We start from the raw sequence: 21,154 nt of genomic DNA, 5'->3' as shown, positions 1-21,154 counted from the left end.
GGGACTTCCTTGGCAGTACAGTGGTTAGGACTCCACGCTTTCACTGACAAGGCCTGAGTTCAATCCCTGGTCAGGGAACTAAGATCCTACAAGCCATAGTACGGTCAAAAAAAAAAAGTGATTCTATGTGAAATGTTGATCTGTTTGGGAAGAGAGTCATTTCTATTTTCCTGGGGCTGACCCAATCCAGAATAAAACTGTCCCCTCCAATTTAAAAATATCAGAGAGTCCCTAATTCCATTGTCAAAGTCACTTACTTAAGCTGGTTTCTCAGATCATTTCCATCAGCCAAGATTCCATCATCACCTGCTCCATTTCGCCTCACCTGTCCAAATGCATCTCTGGCCACTGCCCGCTTTCTGGCTCCCATAGGACAGGTCCCTTACTCAGCTCTTCACCCCCTCTACATACAACCATTCAATAAATATTTATTAAGCACTAGTTTAGATACCATGGTGGAGTGGAGAACAAGAGTTATTACAAAGATTACACTCTAATATAAAATATGATATATATGATGATCTCAGAGGATGACAGAGCTAGGTAAAAGCACTCAAGGAGAGCACATGGCAGAAAATAATTAGCAACATGGGAAATGATAAAATGGAATGAACTACAGCTATACACAACATCATGCGTGAACCTAAAAAACATTATACAGAATGAAAGAAACTAACCAAAACAGACATGAATAATTCCATTTACATAAAGCTGAAGGGCAAACTAATCAATCCATGGTGATCTAAATTAGAACAGTGGTGTTTTTCTTTTTTTTGAAAGTGGGAATTGCACAGAAGAAGGTGACAGAACTTTCTGGAGCATGGAGAATGCTCTGTATCTTGACTGGAGTATTAGGCACATGTTGTGCACTCAATTTGTTTAAATTCCTTGATTGTACCTAAGATGAGTGTTTTTCACTGTATATACATTTCACTGTAATTTCTAAAAAACATTAAAAAATGTAAACTTATCAAAGGAACAAAAAGCTACAAACAAAGCTAGTGGAGGTGATGAAATTCCAGTTGAGCTATTTCAAACCCTAAAAGATGATGCTGTAAAGGGCTGCACTCAATATGCCAGCAAATCTGGAAAACTCAGCAGTGGCCACGGGACTGGAAAAGATCAGTTTTCATTTCAATCCCAAAGAAAAGCAATGCCAAAGAAGGTCCAAACTACCACACAATTGCACTCATCTCACACGCTAGGCTAAGTAATGCTCAAAATTCTCCAAGCTAGGCTTCAACAGTACATGAACCATGAAATTCCAGATGTTCAAACTGGATTTAGAAAAGGCAGAGGAACCAGAGATCAAATTGCCAACATCTGATGGATCATCAAAAAAGGAAGAGAGTTCCAGAAAAACATCTACTTCTGCTTTATCGACTAAGCCTAAGCCTTTGACTGTGTGGATCACAACAAACTGTGGAAAATTCTGAAAGAAATGGGAATACCAGAACACCTGACCTGCCTCCTAAGAAATCTGTGTGCAGGTCAAGAAGCAACAGTTAGAAACAGACATGGAACAATGGACTGGTTCCAAATTGGGAAAGGAGTACATCAAGGCTGTATACCCTGCTTATTTAACTTATATGCAGAGTACATAATGCAAAATGCTGGGCTGGATGAAGCACAAGCTGGAATCAAGATTGCCAGGAGAAATATCAATAACCTCAGATATGCAGATGACACCACCCTTTTGGCAGAAAGCAAAGAAGAACTAAAGAGCCTCTTGATGAAAGTACAAGAGGAGAGTGAAAAAGTTGGCTTAAAACTCAACATTCAGAAAACTAAGATCATGGCATCGGGTCCCATCACTTCATGGCAAACAGATGGGGAAACAGTGACAGACTTTATTTTTCTGGGCTTCAAAATCACTGCAGATGGTGACTGCAGCCATGAAATTAAAAGATATTTGCTTCTTGGAAGAAAAGCTATGACCAACCTAGACAGCATTATTAAAAAGCAGAGACATTACATTGCTGACATAGGTCTGGTCTAGTCAAAGCTATGACTTTCAAGTAGTCATGTATGGATGTGAGAGTTGGACTATGAAGAAAGCTTAGCGCTAAAGAATTGATGCTTTTGAACTGTGGTGTTGGAGAAGACTCTTGAGAGTCCCTTGGACTGCAAGGAGATCCAACCAGTCCATCCTAAAGGAAGTCAGTCCTGGGTGTTCATTGGAAGGACTGATACTGAATCTGAAACTCCAATACTTTAGCCACCTGATGCAAAGATCTGACTCCTTGGAAAAGACCCTGATTCTGGGAAAGACTGAAGGCAGGAGGAGAAGGGGGCAACAGAGGATGAGATGATTGGATGGCATCACCAACTCAATGGACATGAGTTTGAGCAAGCTCCAGGAGCTGGTCATGGACAGGGAAGCCTGGCATGCTGCAGTTCATGGGGTTGCAAAGAGTCGGACATGATTGAGCAACTGAACTGAAGCGATCAAAGGAACATTACGAAGTATCCACCTCAAAGTGACACAGAATTCAACAATAAAGGCATTGCTCAAGTATTACTGAATATTTTTGTTGGAAAGTACCTTGAAACCAGTTTCAGCCACATGTGAAAAATCAGAGTTTTACTCCAATTCCTCCATTGTTTTTACTTGGTATTGTGTCTCTCCAATGACATTGTTCATCTTCCTTGTTTGGGGCTCCAAAACTGATTCTGAACAAGTACTGCTATTTCTAAAAGTTCAATCCCAGACTGGAGATTCATTTACTCATTCAACAAAAAGATGCTTAGAAGAGCAAGACCTATAACATCTTTGTCATACTTGGTCTCATTTTTTAACGGGAAGAGAAAAACAAACATGTGAACACACAAGGACATGAAAAAAGTCATTTCATAAAGGGCTAAAAGTTATTAGGCAAAGAGTGACAATGTACCCTAACATTCACTGCCACACTATTCAGAACGGCCAAGACATGGAAGCAATCTAAGTGTCTATCAACAAATGAATGGATAAAGATGATGTGGTTTATATACACAGTGGAATATTACTCAGCCATAATAAAGAATGAAATAAAGCCACTTGTAGCAACACGGGTGGACCCAGAGATCATACTAAGTGAAGTAAGTCAGAGAAAGATAAATATATGACATTACTTATAAATGGTATTAGTCAATCAACTGTATCCGACTCTTTGCAACACCACAGACTGCAGCCTGCCAGGCTCCTTTGCCTGTGGGATTCTCCAGGCAAGAATACTGGAGTGGGTAGCCATTCCCTTCTCCAGGGGATCTTCCTGACCCAGGGATCAAACCTGGGTCTCCAGCACTGCGGGTAGATTCTTTATGGTCTGAGTCACCAGGAAATCCCAAATATACATGTGGAGTCTAAAAAATGATGCAAATGAGCTTACTTACAAAAACAGAAACAGACTCACCGATTTAGAAAACAAATTTATGTTTACCAAAGGGGAAAGGTAGGAAGGAGGGATAAATTATTAGGAGTTAGGGATTAACATTACACACTACTGCACATAAAATAGATAACAAGGACCTATTGTCTAGCACAGGGGACTACATTCAATATTTTATAATAACCTAAAAATGGAAAAGAATGTGAAAAACAATAAATATACATGTTTTTTTTTTTAACTGAATCACTTTGCTGTACACTTGAAGCTAACACAACATTGTAAATCAACTATACTTCAATTTAAACAAAAGGGACAAGTGGAGGTGGGTTACTTCAGCATGCGTGGACAGAAAATTCTCTCTGCTGAGGATTCACATTGCTAATGTGGTCATTCATTTATTATACATAAAACACTTATTCAACCCTAACATGGCAGACACTGTCTTCAAGGAGGAAGGAAATAGACTGTAAACAAATAATGAAATACAAAAAGTCCTTTAATGGTAATGCTTGGAGACACTTGGCACACAAAGGCAGGGTTATGAATATGCTGAAGGCAATTACTGACTTGGAAGATTTTTTTTGAACCATAAAAGCATCATTTACATGTGTAAGGCATGAAGCATTTTGTAAAATTTCTCATTTTGCAGTCCCAGAATAAATCTGTTTCCTCTCTGCTCCCTCCATCAATAAATTATTTTTATTGTGGTAAAATATACCTAACATGAATTTTAACATTTTAACTATTTGAAAGTACACAGTTCATTGGCATTAAGTACATTCGCACTGTTGTACAATCATAATTTTTGACCTTCCCAGGAATTAAAGGCAAGAAAGAAATAGGGAGCCATGGTTTCTATGCACCTTCTTTGGGCAGTGTAGCCAGCCAGGCTCCTCTGTCTGTGGAATTCTCCAGGCAAGAATACTGGGGTGGGTTGCCATTCCCTTCTTTAGGGGATCTTCCCAACCCAGGGATCAAACCCATGTCTCCTGCATTGTAGGCAGATTCTTTTCCGCTGAGCCACCAGGGAAGCCCAAAGCCTGGCTGGTCAGGAGTGGGATTCGAACCCACACCTTCAGAGGATTCTGCAACCTGAAGGCAGGTCTGTGCCTTACACGGCTAGGCCATCCTGATGGAGGAAGAGCCAGGGCTAAATCCTGTTTGTTTTTGTTTATGTGTCACTGGCCTGGTAGCTCACTGGGTGAAGCAGAGTTAACTAGTCCAAGGTCGAAGGTTCCATTCCCTGCGGGCCAGGTGAGCCTGTCAGGTTTCCATGGCTATGGCCTGTCCTCCCATTCCCAGTGAGTGTCCCGCAGAGACAAGCCTGAGGTCCCTCCCTAGAGGAAAGCTGGGAAGGATGGCAAACCTCTACTGGACTTAGTTGCTACATCTTTGTCTGAAGGCAGCACAGAGCCACTGGGGTTCAGGAAGTCCACTTTCTGAATGCAAGGACCATCTCAGTGGGGTTTTTGAAACTAAGTTCAAAGGCAGACAGCAAAGGGAGGCAAAGACAGTCAGAGGCAATTCTATTCTTTCGTATCGTTTGGCGAGACAATCGGTCAACAGGTTAATAATCTGAGCTCGATTTTGTGCCTTTGAGTCAGGCACGTGCAGTAACTGCTGGAAGTCTGAGCTCCAAAGAACTGAGGTTCACAGAAATTTAACACCCTCACCTTAAAAAAGAGGAAACACAGGCAAGGAACTGAAAAGGTTGTCCAGAGTCAAGCAGTGACTTACTAGCTAAGATGAGGATCTGAACATGGGCTTCCTAGGGCACACTTCATAGCTCCCCGCCCCCTCACTGCTCCTGGCGGGAGGGTGCGGGGGTGGGGGGGCAGCTTGGCCACAGAATGCTCTCAGTATAAACCCCATAGACACAAGCACAGCAAGTCAGCGGAAAAGAAAGATGGCGGTTTCTGTCTTTTGTTTCTTGAATGAACAAGAAAGAGTCGTGTCTTTGTGGTACCAGGAACACAGCAGACACTCAATACATTTCGGATGAATACATTAATGAGAAAGAGAACTCCTACAGCTAATGGCCACGGATGGAACAGACTGATGGAGGAGCCCCTAAAATCTGCTCCTCTGGGGCAAGACTGACTGCAAGGTCTGAGCCATCCTTCTCTTCTCTCCAAGATCCCTCACCCAGTGGCCGAGCAGGGTGGGGCCCGAGCACCTGCCTAGAAGGCCAGGGACAGAAGAGACACCACTTCTTACGAGAAAGACTCACTGAAACCCAAAAGCCTAGGTCTCCATCCTGGTTCTGTGCTTACCAGTTCTGCCAGACTCCCATTGGTCAACTATTCATTTCAAGGTAGGAAGGCTTTGATCTCTCAAACATCCTTTCACCAAAACATTCCTTTCTTTTCCCCTTGCAAAATCCAACTCCACAGCTAACAGAGGTTTGTTCTGGTTGCCCACAAGACATGGTGATGACACGACTTCTTTCCAACAGTACACACCTCCTCAGACAGATGGAGGGACCTGGTCCAGGTGGTGGACCCACAGGAGGAGCAGATTCAAGTTACAGCCAACAGACAGGAGAGGTGACATACACAAATGTCTCCTGCAAAACTAGGAACTCTCTCTGTGACTCACAGACCCTCTGAAGCTCAGTGAGAGGAAAGGAAAAGATATCCAACAGTCTGATCAGCCTCTTGACTTTGGTTTGCCCATTCCCTTTGAATATGCTGCTGCTGCTGCTAAGTTGCTTTAGTAGTGTTCGACTCTGTGCAACCCCACAGACAGCAGCCCACCAGGCTCTGCCATCCCTGGGATTCTCCAGGCAAGAACACTGGAGTGGGTTGCCATTTCCTTCTCCAATGCATGAAAATGAAAAGAGAAAGTGAAGTTGCTCAGCCGTGTCCAACTCTTTGTGACCCCATGGACTGCAGCCTACCAGGCTCCTCCATCCATGGGATTTTCCAGACAAGAGTACTGGAGTGGGTTGCCATTGCCTTCTCCTTCAATGCTAGATGTGGCCTTTTCTTTGTTTTCTAAAGCAAAGTAATCCTGACAGTTGTTTGTCCTTCTGGCTCCTGGCACTAATTCCACTCTTCCGTGGTGGAATTTTCGCTAACTTACCCAACCAGTTCAAGCAAGCTGAAATAAATGGATGCCACATGCAGTTTCCTCTGCAGTAGCAATGAACTTGCTGAAACTTTCTCTTAGATTGATTTTGTTATCATCAGCACCGATATTTGCAAAATGGAAGAGAAAGGAATACAGGTTTGTAAATGAGGAATCATTTCATCAAATGGGATATATTGAAGAAGGCCTGCTTTTACAAGGAACAATGCTAGGTTCTGGGGATGGGAGGTGCTGATTCAGGAGTTTGGGACTCCAAAAACATTCACTCCTGATCTGGAAGAATTTCTAATCTAATTACTAGTAGAACAGAAGGAGACAGGTGAGGGTGAAGTCATAATAAACTTGCATGTCTAGTTAACCAGGATTTCTGGAATTTCAGTGCAGACTGCTTTTTTTTAACTGGAGAATAATTGCTTTACAGTGTTGTGCCAGTTTATGCTGTGTAACAACATGAATCAGCTATGTGTATACATATATCCCCTCCCTCTTGAGCCTCCCTCCCACCCCACCCCTCACTGCATCCCTCTAGGTTATCACAGAGCACTGAGCTAAGCTCCCTGTGCTATACGGCAGGTCCCCATTAACTAGTTATTTTACACGTGGGAGTGTGTATATGTCAGTGTTACTCTCCCAGTTCATCCCACTGTCCCCTAAGGCCCCATGTCCATGTCTCTATTCCTTCCCTACAAATAGGCTCATCAAGACCATTTTTCTAGATTCCATATATATATGTTAATATATGATACTTGTTTTCCTCTAACTTACTTCATTCTGTATAACAGGCTAAGTCCACCCACATCTCTGCAAATGTCACAATTTCGTCCCTTTTATGGCTGAGTAATATTCCACTGTATATGCATACCACAACTTCCTTATCCATCCATCTGTCAATAGAAAGAATTCTGGAATTCCAGTGCTGACTGCTTTTTCAATGAAACCACCACTGCCTCCTGAGGACATTGGGATGAGACGTGAGAGATGAAAGCTGCCTTCATTTCTGAAGGGGACCAGAGGCTCCAGTAAGACAGGAACCTGATCCCGGGCAGAGGCATTGGAAATATGTGAGCCTTCGCACAGAGGACAAGTCAGGTGTTGTTAGGAAAGCCCTCCAGTCTCCTAGAAACCTGCTCTAAATTCCTCAATGGAATGCCTCCTAAAAATGAACAAGCAAGGCTACAATGCTGTGAACCACAGGTCCCCACTTTGTGGACCCAGAGAGCCAGGGGTGAAAAGACACTACCAAGGGTGTGAAAAGACCAACAGTGCAGAGGTGGAACCCAAGACTGGTGACAACATTGAGTCCTGGTGTGATGTCCCTGGCAGTCCAGTGATTAAGAATCCACCTGCCAATGCAGGGGACACAGGTTCAATCCCTGCTCAGGGAAGATCCCACAAGCCACAGAACAACTAAGCCCATGAGCCACAACTACTGGGGCTATGCTCTACAATAAAAGAAACCACTGCAATGAGAAACCCATGCACCGCAACAAAGAGTTGCCTCTGCTCGCCGCAACTAGAGAAAACTTGTGAGTAGCAATGAAGACCTAATGCAACCATAATAATTAATTTTTTTTAAAAAGTCCTGGTGGCGAAACATCAGAAGAGCTGAAATACAAACCACGTGGGACGTTCCCAGAGTGTCAGAGCCAAAGATGGCTGAATCTGATCCATGCGCCCTCTTTACTAACTCAGGCAGGAGGGCACAGCCCAGGGCCTGTCTCAGACACACAGGGAGGGAGAGACTGCCACAGGCTGGTGGGTGTCAGAGACCCCTGCAGAGACCTCTCTGCTAGTCTGGTCCTTCCTGACCCACCTACCACACCTGAGGGGCTTGGACACACAGTCAATGACGACTGCCCACCACCTCAGTCATTCTTCCCCAGAGTGTGTGGGCTGCAGGAGGGGGACCAATCTCTCTGGATGTAGGGGGAGATGATTCTGCTAGGCTCCCAAAAAACAGATCTGCCTACCCACTTGGAGGAAGCCAGATGCTGAAATCAGGCCAGGGAGGAGGGGTGTGGAAGGCTGATGAGCACCCTGCACTGAGGGTGAAGTGGGTCCAAGCACACGGCGAGCTCAGGGGGCAGGGAGGAAACCACCAGCCAGAGGGACAAGTTTGTGTGGAAGAGCCACGGAGGGAGAGAAGTCCAGAAAGAGCTCACCCTGATACATTTGGGGTGGCCGGCAACTCATCTGACCGTCATTCAAATAGCAAAAGAACTTCACCCTCTGTGGAAAATTGTACCTTATGTTCAAAACAGAACTGCTGTTTCCCCAAAGGCCTTGAAATGTGGAAAGAATGCTCTTCTTTGGATTCCAGGGGCCCCTGGTGGGAATGAGACCTCTGCCATTTCACAGCTTGTGAATGTCTTCAATGTCTTGATATTCACATTTATTGAACAGGCATCAGTAACTCTGATCTCCCAGGATTGTTAGAACTGAGATGCAGTCTATGAAAGCCCTTGACTCAATGCCTGGCACATAGAGGAATGGAAAATGCCAAAGCCAGAGCAGTGAGGACTCAAGGACATAATAGAGGGATCTACTTCTTCACGTAGGGCCACCCTACTTCCTATGCTAATGACTGTAGGGGACTATATATGGGGTTCTCATTCACTTGATTTCTGAGGCGTGTGTCTGTGCTCCCTGGAAGGAGCAGAACCTCTCTAAATTATTACTGGCAACTGATCCCTGAGTTAAGAAGGTCCCCTGGAGAAGGAAATGGCAACTCACTCCAATATTCTTGCCTGGGGAATCCCATGGACAGAGGAGCCTGGTGGGCTATGGTCCATGGGGTTGCAAAGAGTCGAACAGGACTGAGTACTTATCAGCAACAATATAGATGCTGGAATCATGCTGGGGGAAGCTTCACCCTGAGGGCTAATAAGAATATATACTTTTATTTTCCAACAGAACAATTCCCTCCTCCAAGAGAAGAGTAGAAAACATGACTTAATGGAAAGAACAAGAAAAAGTAGAAGAAACAACTTGGGTGACAGAAAAACCATATGACAAGTGGCTAGAATAACCAAACAACATAGTGCTGCATACCCAGGGCCTGAGCAGAGACTGAAAACAGCCCCAAAGGAACTCAAAGGTCGCCAGACTAGGTGACTCTAAGACCTGGTTGAACCCTCAGTGGGCAGTGAATCTGCCAGGAAGACATTTAAAGAAGAAAAAGTCTCCTCGACCCATATCCTTTAATTCCAATGACAGTAACAGATACTTAGTCCTGCATGGTGAAAACTAAATAAGCATTCACAGTCAGGAATTTACTGTTCATTTCTTCTGCCACTTAGAAGATGAACTAAACTGCCAGGTACAGTTATTTTAAAATCTATTTGGCAATACTGAAAAGTGAAAGTGTTAGTCACTCTGTTGTGTTCAACTCTTTTGCGACCCCACAGACTGTATCCCGCTAGGCTCCTTTGTCCATGGAATTCTCCAGGCAAGAATACTGGAGTGGGTAGCCATTCCCTTCTCCAGGGGATCTTCTTGACCCAGGGGTAGAACGCAGGTCTCCTGCATTGCAGATGGATTCTTTGTTGCCTGAGCCATATTACTCAGCCATAAAAAGGGACAGAATTGGATGCTTTGTCGGGATGCGGATGGACGTCGAGTCTGTCATACATAGTGAATTAAGTCAGAAAAACAAATACCATATATTAATGCACATATGTGGAGTCTAGAAAAATGATACAGACAAACCGATCTGCAGCGCAGGAATAGACACGCAGGTGGAGGGACATGGTGGGTGGTGATGGGATGGATTGGGACAGAGCGCTGACATATATATACTACCATGTGTAAAATGCATAGCTAGTGGGAGGCTGCTATACAGCACAGGGAGCTCAGCTCCCTGCTCTGTGATGACCTACAGGGGTGGGATGGGGGTGAGGGAGGCTCAAGAGCAAGAGGATATAAGTATACATATAGCGGATTCACTTTGTTGTACAGCAGAGACTAACACAACATTGTAAAGCAACTATACCCCAGTTAAAAGAAAATAAAATCTACTTCTATTGTCAAAGATAAATACACACACGTTTAATACTCCTGTTAAAAAGACAATCATTGAGGATGCCTATACAGAATATAAGGGTTAGATGAATAATCTGTAACAAGATTATTCTGTCTTGCCTTGTCCATCCCTATTTGTAGCTTGAGTTATACCGGGAGGAGGCCAAGAAAAGAACTGATGCTCTCCTGCTATTGCTAGGTACAGTTAATACTACTTTGGGGCACATAAGTTTTATAGGTACTGTGGTTTCTACTCTTATAACACTTCTATTTTTTTTTAACTTTTTATTTTGTATGGGGGGTATAGTCGATTAACTTTGTTGTGATAGTTTCAGGTGGACAGCAAAGGGACTCAGCCATACATATACATGTATCCATTCTCCCCCAAACTCCCCTCCCATCCAGGCTGTCACAAAACATTGAGCAGAGTTCCCTGTGCTATACAGTAGGTTCTTGTTGGTTATCTATTTTAGATAAAGCAGTGTGTACATGTTTGTCGCAAACTCTCTCACTATCCCTTCCCCCCATCCTTACCCCCACCAACTATAAGTCTGTTTTCTAAGTCTGTGAGTCTCTTTCTGTTTTGTGCTGTAACATCACTTTCTATGGAATGATTTGCCTCCATGGGTTGAATAAAATGGGGGTGGCTCTAGCAGAGAGTTAAAATTTATGATGCTTAAGCCTCCTTACATGCTTTTAAAGGTCATAAATTACTCATATTACCATGAGCAAAGCAGAAACATCTATTTACTTCTCTCTCCAGATAAAACCAAGAGAACTACCTAATGCCAATTTGCCCTCAATCAATTTTGAACTTTCCTCTAGGCCTTTTTCTTTCCATGAATACTTCACGAAGTCTTACCCAGACCCACGATGGCCTGATGTGCTGTATGTTGCAGTGGGGATGAGACACCGAAGGCACTTTTTGACAAACGTTACAATCAGAAGTGTGAATGGGTGTGCCTGAGATGCAAATAACCTATTCATCACTCTGCTTCCTTCTCAACCCCTAGATCCCACCAAGATCCCCTGGAGACCAAAATTTATGGGACACCAGAAGCTCCCAAGAACCTTCCTCCAGAACATTCCCAATACACTTCTGCTTTCAGGCCGAGCTTGGCTGTTTCAGTACATGGGTAGCTGCCCAAATGGGCCAATACCAAGTACCAATTCATGATGAAGTAACCCAAAGAAGGCTCCACTCAGAAAAGGTTCTGGGGCTTCCCTGGTGGCTCAGTGGTAAAGAATCTACCACCTATCAATGCAGAAGACACGGGGTTGATCCCTGATCCAGGAGGGTCCCACATTATGCGAAGCAATTAAGCCCAAGCACCACAACTACTGAGCCTGTGCTCTAGAGCCCGGGAGCTGCAACCACTGGAGCTCGAACACCCTAGAGAGCCCGTGCTTCACAGCAAGAGAAGCCACCACAGGGAGAAGCCTGAGCGCCACAACGACAGTAGCCCCTGCTCGCTACAAATTGAAAAAAGCCCGAGCAGCAACGAAGGCCCAGCATAGCCAAAAACAAATAATAAAAATGTTTAAAAAGAAAAAGGTCCTCACCCTGATCCTAAAAGATCCTACATTTGCCTATATGCCAAGAACGTAAGTTTTCAAGATGGCATTTTAGAAGCACGCTTGAATATATCTCAAAATGAAAAAGAAGAGAAGGCATTCTCTTTTAGATAGGATGAAACCTGAGGTAGGGGAGGTATAAATTGAGAGATTGGGACTGCAATATACACACTAGCATATACTAAACAGATAACTAATAAGGACATACTATATAGCACAGGGAACTCTACTCAATATTCTGTAATGATCTGTATGGGAAACAAATCTAAAAAAGAATGGATATATTAATATATGGGTAACTGATTCACTTTGCTGTACAGCAGAAACTAACACAACATTGGAAATCAACCATACTCCAATAAAAACATAAAAAGATGAAACCTGAGATGAGACTTTTCACCAACTCTACTTTTTAATTAGTTTTTCTTGTAAACACACTCCTACTGCCAAACATCTATGGAAAAACACATCTCGGGAACACGTGTCCCCAGGAGTAGTAGCTGACCAGGTGGCCTTAAGGTGAAGGTCAAACAGATGTCGGAAATGACCGGCGCACTCATCAAAACACCACGGGGCCTATTTTGCGTTCAAGGCTGGAGGCAAACTGTTTGCACGCAATCCTTGTTGTAAAACCCAGGCTGTTGGGCACACTGCCATTCACGGTTGAGAAAGGTGATTGTTTTTCTAACTAGAACGTGGTAGGGCTATGGATTCTGAATGACGATCAAGTTCCCATTACTGTGACTAATAGGGTGACAAAAGTAAATGAAAGCTACAAATATATCGAACGCCTTATTTCAGCTTATACCCAGTAAACTTTTATACATGCTGTTAAGGACTGATTTTTTAAATCAAACTTGATTTTCTCTCACTTGTTTTATGGTCGTTGGCCATGACTGGACAAACGGAGAAGGAACTGAGATAGAGAAGGGAGTGAACAGCAAAAAGGAACAATAAAGGGATGACAAGACTACCAGGCTGACTCACAGGACAGGAGGAGGTGATGATACCAATTTTCAAATCAGAAGTTCTGAAAGACTTTGATAAGACTTGACTGTATCATATGGTCCATTGGAGAGGTTTTTTTTTTTAAGTTTTAGGGAAGAATGGTTGATTTACAATGTATTCATTTCATTATGTATTCATTATATCAATGATATTTGGCAGCCTGGATGGGAGGGAAGTTGGGGGGAGAATGGATACATGTATATGGTTGGCTGAGTCCCTTCATGTTCACCTGAAACAGTCACAACATTGCTGATCGGCTATAATCCAATAAAAAACTATAAGTTTTTTTTAAAAAGTGGTCCTTCTCTCCCTCTTCACCACCCTCACTTACCTCTCTCGTCTATGTAACACCATCTTTTTCTCCCCACAGGACCTACAAGAATCTGAATGTTCTTACTCTCATATTTTGTTCACTTGTCTTATCTATCCCTTGAATGAAAATCCTAAGAGAGCAGGAACCTGGCCATTTTGTCACTTAGGTAACAGTGCTGTAACATCTCTTGTGTTCAATAAATGTCGTTGGCACATAGGAGCATACTTGCTCAGTGAGTCCTGTTGAATGGATAGATGACCACAGCTGAAATCTCTCCTGGGTCTCAGTGCTTTCTCACTCGTGCTCATGGATCTGGGGGAGGAAAGAACACTCAGATGGAGAACAGTGGTCTCACTGACAAATCTTTTCGTCTGGATAAAGAAGCGAAAACAAGCCAGTTGCTGCAGGCAGGCCAATGCCACAGAGGAAGAAAGGGAAGGACACTTGCTTTGGTCCTTGAGGATTTCTGTCTCCTGAAAAAGTTTCTGAAAGCAACATGGAGGGGGTCTATGAAAGATGAGCAGTATATATCTTCTCAGTCAATTCCACTCCCTTCCCTTATCTTTAGTAACAAATGATGTTCAGGGACAAGGTCACAGAGAGAAACTGTGATAAGCGATGAGGGATGGAATACTTGCTCATGTGGACTGTGGTCTCCTGTTTTACAGCCAAAGCTCAAGCAGTAAGTTTGGCAGTTCCCCAAAAGGTTAAATACAGAGTTGCCGTTGTTGTTCAGTCACTAAGTCATGTTCGACTCTTTGCAATCCCATGGACTGCAACACGCCAGGCTTCCCCGTCCTTCACTATCTCCCGGAGTTTGCCCATGTTCGTGTCCATTGAATCAGTGATGCCATTCAACCATCTCATCCTCTGTCATCCCCTTCTCCTCCTGCCTTCAATCTTTCCCAGCATCAGGGTCTTTTCAAATGAGTCAGCTCTTCGCATCAGGTGGCCAAAGTATTAGAGCTTCAGCTTCAGCACCAGTCTTTCTGATGAGTATTCAGGGTTGATTTCCCTTAGGACAGACTGGGTTTGATCTCCTTGCTGTCCAAGGGACTCTCAAGAGTCTTCTCCAGCACCACAGTGAGAAAGCATCAATTCTCCAGCACTCAGCCTTCTTTATGGTCTAATTCTCATATATGAGCCAGCAATTTCACTCCAAGGGATACACCCAAGAGAAATGAAAACATGTATCTACATAAAAACGTGTACGTAAAAGTTCAGGGCAGTAGCATTATTCATAATAACGAAAAAGTGTAAACAACCCAAATGTCCATCAATTGATGACTGGATAAATACAATGTGATCTATGCATTCAATAAATATTATTTAGAAAGAAAAAGGTATGAAGTACTGACACATGCTACAACATGAATGAGACCCCAGAAGATTATTTTAAGTAGAAGCCAGTCACAAAGGACCACATGTCACACGATTTCACTTACATGAAATGTCTTAGAATAGGCAGACCTATAGAGACAGAAATTAGGTTAGTGGTTGCCTGGAGCTGGGGGGTAATAACCATGAACAAGTAGAGGGTTTCTTTGGGGGTTAATGAAAACATTCTGAAAGTAGAGTGATATGATTGCCCTATTCTGTGAATAGAGTGCTTTGTAAACAGTCATTAAATTGTATCCCCTATTTTAAAAAGACTTTTTTTTTTTGATGTGGAACACTTAAAAACTATTGAATTCGTTACAATAGTGCTTCTGTTTTATGCATGTGGGATCCCAGCTTACCAACCAGGGATTGAACCCACACTCTCTGCACTGAAAGGTGAAGTCTTACCCACTAGACTGCCAGGGAAATGGGTCAACTAGATGGTATTTGAAACCTATCTCAATAAAACCATGTTTTTAAAAAGCAACTCATGTGATAACCAAATCCTTCTGTACGTAGTCTGTATAGGGCAGGGCAATGCTGCAATGCCATGGAAGGAGAAAAGCCCTGCCTTATACTACCAGTGATTGTGTGGGGTGACCCCACACACCCCTTACTCTCCACTCTAGCTTTCCTTGGTCTCCTATTTATCTTTACTCATTCAATAGACTTGAGCACCTACTGTATAGAAGCCATGCTAGGCAGGGGTCCCGAGGATGAAGAAGGAGCAGACCTCCAAGGAGCTACCACTTGGAGAATCATTCACTGAACCATAGGATGGGAAACAACAGAAAGAGAGTCCTGCATAGTATTGTTGCAGGTTGTGGGCAGCAAAGAAATTTTCAAGTCTGGGTTCTAGAAAGGTGGGCTCATGCCCACGCCTAAAGAGCCCACCCAGGTCTGGTATGCAACTATCTCAAAGGCAGGGTGGGGCAGGGTGTCTGAGGGGAGGACCCCCTGGAGTCAGGAAGACAGGAAACTGAAAGACACACCCCCACCCGCCACCCCAGAGCCATGAAATGATGCCAGCACCACCCTTAAATTCCATCTGGCAGTACTGTGGGTGTTTCTACTTTGTTTATTTTTTTAAAGAGGAGATGGGGGGAGGAGGGCTAGAACACAAGTTATTACTCAGCATTTCATTCATGTTGAATGTCTGCAAAGCACTCCTGCCCTCACTGTGTCCTGAAGTGGTTGCAATAATCAAGGAATTTGAGAATCCAGCCAAGAATGCAAGGTACTTAGCAGATAGAAGAATCTATTGCTGCATCTGGCAAGGTGAGTGCCATTAGAAAAAATTAATCCCATAAAATACACACTTTTAAAACTTAAGCCAGTATAATCATCTCTGTAAAAAGCTGATCTGCCACCTGGTTGTTAATGAAGTGAAAAAGCTCATGCTCTAAATCCCCCCATTCACACCTTGACACGTATCCACTTTTATAGAACGGGCACTGATGTCCTTATTTTTATTTGCAGGGAGGCAATGGAGACACAGACATGGAAAACAGACTTGTAGACACAGTGGGGGAAGGAGAGGGACGAACTAAAAGAGTAACACTGAAACACATCCATTACCGTATATAAAACAGATAGGCAGTGGGAATTAGCTAGCTATATGATGCAGGGAGCTGAACTTGGTGCTCTGTGACAACCTTGAGAGGCGGGAGGGAAGTTCAAGTGGGAGGGGACATATGTATACTTATGGCTGATTCATGGTGAGGTATGGCAGAAACTAACACAATGTTGTAAAGCAATTATCCTCCAATTAAAAAAAAATTTTAAGGAAAAATACAAAACTAAAAAGTTTTCCCCTGGCCACACCACACAGCATGTGGGATCTTAAGTTTCCCAACCAGGGATCATACCTGCACCCCCTGCATTGGAAGCTTGGAGTCTTAACCACTGCTGCGTGTGTGTTTAGTTGCTGAGTCATGTCCAACTCTTTGTGACGCTATGGACTGTAGCCTGCCAGGTTCCTCTGTCCATGTGGATTCTCCAGGCAAGGATACTGGAGTTGGTTGCCATTTCCTCCTCCAGGGGATCTTTCCCACCCAGGGATTGAACTTGCATCTCCTGTGTTTCCTGCATTGTAGGTGGATTCTTTACCCACTGAGTCACTGGGAAAGCCACTGGACCACCAGGGAAGTCCCTGACATCCTTCTCTGGGATGAAGGAATTCTATGGCAGGCCCCCAGGCATTTCATGGTAACAAGAAAATCTGCTTCTTGCTGTGAGGACCCACAGCATCTGGATCATCATAATCCAGACAGAGCAGGGTTCAAGTAACAGTTTTTTGCATGACTCTCTCTGTTGACTGGGCCAGTGCTTCCAGGAAGTGTACTGCCGTGTGAGTTGTAATACATCAGGTGCACTGTGGCTTTTGGACTCAAGCTCTGGAAGGTATTTACAATAGACGTGTTTGTGTGTTTACACTTATATTCAACCAAGCTTGGTGACCACCTCACCTTGGTCTGTAGGAGTGCTACTTTGAGGAATGTTCATTGGTCAATTGGGAGATTGCTCAGTAAAATATAACAAGTATGCACACTTAAAATGACCATTAATGTGAATCCTATGAGGACAAAGTACATTAATCAACTATTTCCAGAAACATGCTTGTGTCACATAAAAATGAAAAAAGAATTCTGGGACTTCCCTGGCAGTCCAGTGGTTAAGACTCCATGCTCCCAACGCAGGGGGCGTGGGTTTGATCCCTGATCAGGGAACTAAGATCCCACATGCTGCATAGCAAGGCCAATAATGATAACAAAACAAAAAAGAATTTTGAAAATGTATTTAATAGATACTAGCCACTTGATTTCAGATCAACGGTATGCTCTTCGCTCCCACACTCTGCAGGTCAATTAGAAAAGCTTAACTATAACATACGCACACAACAGGCACACAGAAAGAGCTAACACAGTAAAGTGAAGAATTACTAGGTCTAGATATGAAAAAGACCAAACTCAGAAAGAAGAGACAGCACTGGGAGCTCCTTTCCTCTTGAGGCATCTGCTGAATTAAGAAAAGATCCCTGAGTGTCTGAGCAGCATTTAGAACAGCTTTGTGGGGCCAGGAGGACAAAAAGGGGAGCCCTGGCACTGCCCGTGAACTAGCTGCAATTTCAGACAAAACAGACAGCATATTGCAGATGGAGACAACGATGAAAGCTTTATAAACAGGAATTAAAAGTTGGGATTGTCTAATATAACAATTTCAAAATTGTATGCACCTCAAAACAGGTCTGAGAATACAGACAGCAAAAAAACCTGAAACCATATGTCAAACCATATGACATGTGTCAAATCATAAACTGACCCAAACTACAATAACGGTGGAAGATTTAATACAGTTCTCTCAGTAACAGAAATGGCAAAAGAAAGGTTAGCATATAGCAAATCTGGGGGGGGGGGGATAAAATCAGAATCTAATTGCCATCTATAGAATTCATACCCAATACCAGTAAAATATACTTTATTTTCAAGCCCATGAAAACTGAACACATGCCTCTTATGTGTACAATGGAAAAATGTGTGTCCATTAAGGGTGATGTGCTGTGCTTAGTTGCTCATTCATATCCAACTCTTTGTGATCACATGGACCGCAGCCTGCCAGGCTCCTCTGTCCATGGGGATTCTCCAGGCAAGAATACTGGAGTGTGTTGCCATTCCCTTCTCCAGGGGATCTTCCCAACGCAGGGATCAAACCCAGGTCTCCCACATTACAGGCAGATTCTTTACCACCTGAGCCAGCAGGGAAGCCCATAAAGAGTAGAATGGATTGATCAGGCCCCTGACCAAGTGGCATGACCTAGTAAGACTGTGTTTAATATGCAAAGGAGCTTAAGAATATAAGTAGATTATCCCTATTATGTCTTGCTGATGCCACAGAATTGACATTTGACTGGACCTGAGATGGTGCGAATAAAAATGGAAGAGAGACAGCAGAGTGGGAAGAGACCGTGCACAGCCCTCCCTCCCTCCCTCCCCCCCACCTGCAGAAGCTGCACATCAACAGTGTGAAGTGTGTGAAAAGTAGAAGGATAATGCAAACTACCAACTCTTTGCCTAAAACCAAAGGGAGGCAGCAGTAACAGTGGAGTCTTCTATGCAATGCAGCAGACAGCTTAGCTTTTCTGAGGCTGAGCCCTACTTCCTGTCGTTCTAACTTCCCATCTCCTCTTCCCCATCTTGTGTCTGTCTGTCTTAACCTCAGAAGCCGCACTGGATTCTAGAAAACCACCATCACCATGCCATCATCACAACCATTTATGTGCTGGGACCAGACCCTGCAAATTCACAGTTCTTGTCCTAACAAGCCTCTGTGCTGTGCTTAATTGATCAGTCACGTCTGACTCTTTGCGACCCCATGGATTGTAGCCCGCCAGACTCCTCTGTCCATGGGATTCTCGAGGGAAGAATACTGGAGTGGGTTGCCATGCCTTCTTCCAGGGGATCTTCCCAACCCAGGGATCGAACCCAGATCTCCCGCACTGCAGGCAGATTCTTTACCATCTGAGCCACGAGGGAAGTTCACCATATGAGAAAAATCTGTCTCGCTTCCCACCTCATTCCTACCCCAATCTTCAGAGAGAATAAATGGATTCTCAGTTTTTTGCCTTGATCCTCAAGTGTCAGTGGCCTAGAGATGTGTTTTGTTGTGCTCTAGGCATTTGGATCGGAGAAGGCAATGGCACCCCACTCCAGTACTCTTGCCTGGAAAATCCCATGGACGGAGGGGCCTGATAGGCTGCAGTCCATGGGGTCGCTGAGAGTCGGACACGACTGAGCGACTTCACTTTCACTCTTCCCTTTCATGCACTGGAGAAGGAAATGGCAACCCACTCCAGTGTTCTTGCCTGGAGAATCCCAGGGACGGCGGAGCCTGGTGGGCTGCCGTCTATGGGGTCGCACAGAGTCGGACACGACTGAAGCGACTTAGCAGCAGCAGCAGCAGGCATTTGGATTAGAAATGTGGCAACATTAGAGTTCTATTAGGATTTAGGGAGCTTGAGTGGTAGTGAGAAGTCTGGGGTGGGGTGGCATGGGTGCACCCATGACCTGTGCTCTTCAGATGAGCCGAGAGCCCTGGATACTGTCCAACAGTCCACTTACAGGTTAACTGGGACGCCCCGCCCCCCAACCCGATCTAGTTGCAGGAAATATACTAGAAGGCTTTCTGCACCTACAGTCGCCCCGACCTAATTCTTTGAAAGAATTTCACCAACACCAGTAAGTCTCTCCCTCATTTCTCCCCAAGTCTGGCAACATTCAGAACTGAGAAGAAAGAGCCCCTTCATCAGCCGCCCTTCCTTTGATCTTCCATCAGCCCAGTGATGCACTTGTCTCCTCTGGAGCCAGGGCCTTCTGCATCCAGTGTCACGACTTTTTTTAAAAATCAATTTAATTATTTTATCTAAGAGAATTTTATGAAGAAATAAATTGTTTTGCCTTTTTGAACCTGAGTTGAATTATGTGTACATGCTAAGTTGTTTCAGTCGTGTCTGACTCTTTGTGACCCTATGGACCAAAGCCCCCCAGGCTCCTTTGTCCATGGGATTCTCCAGGCAAGAATATGGGAGTAGGTTGTCATGCCCTCCTCCAGGGGATATTTCCAACCCAAGGATAGAATCTGTGTCTCCTGAGTCTCCTGCATTGGTAGGAAGGCTCTTTACCACTAGTGCCACCTGAAAAGCCCAGTTGAATTATATCCTCTCCCTATTTATTCACAGTACCTGTGAAAAGATATCATCTTTCACATATTAGGGTCTTGCTTCATGAGAAGCCACTAGAAACTAACAGTGTCTCATTTCACTTGGTTCTGTCACTAGTTGTATGACACGAGGTACATTATTGTCTCTGAATATCAGTTTTTTCAACTATAAAACAAGCATTATGTTTCCTACGTTTATAAAAGTGAGCGTGGGGTATTTGTGTAATTTTTAAGAGTTCTATAGTTTTTGACTTCCCTGGTGGCACAGAGAATAAGAATCTGGCTGCCAGTGCAGAGGACAGGGGTTCAATCCCTGGTCCAGTAAGATTCCCCATGCTGTGACGCAGTGAAGCCCATGTGCCACAACAATGATCCTGTGTGCTGCGACTAGAAGCCCACGCACCTAGAGCCTGTGCTCCACAACAAGAGAAGACTCCGCAAGAAGTTCGAGAGTCGCAACGAAGAGTAGTAGCCCCTGCTCACCGCAACTAGAGAAAGCAAAGCAACAAGCCGCAGCACAGCCAAAAATAAACAAAATTATTTTAAAAAGAGTTCTAAGTTTTGAAAGTCTGTGAATATATATTTTTTCTTAATTAGAAAAAACAAACACTGCCTTGCCACCCTTAGAGGACTGTCATCAGAATTAAATAGGATGGGCTATACACAAGAGCATTGTAACTTG

General features: G+C 43.9%; 1 protein-coding gene across 5 annotated transcripts in view; it reads right to left on the bottom strand.

Moving 5' to 3' along the window:
- DOCK5 (dedicator of cytokinesis 5) overlaps window positions 1-21,154 on the bottom strand; it is a 261,149-nt gene that overhangs the window by 168,292 nt on the left and 71,703 nt on the right. The gene's annotated exons all lie outside the window — the stretch shown is intronic.

Source organism: Giraffa tippelskirchi, chromosome 1 (genome assembly GCF_054371585.1).
Source record: "Giraffa tippelskirchi isolate mGirTip1 chromosome 1, T2T-mGirTip1v1.2.pri, whole genome shotgun sequence".
NCBI classification, from domain to species: Eukaryota; Metazoa; Chordata; class Mammalia; order Artiodactyla; family Giraffidae; genus Giraffa; species Giraffa tippelskirchi.
This window is presented reverse-complemented; position numbering and strand designations above follow the sequence as displayed.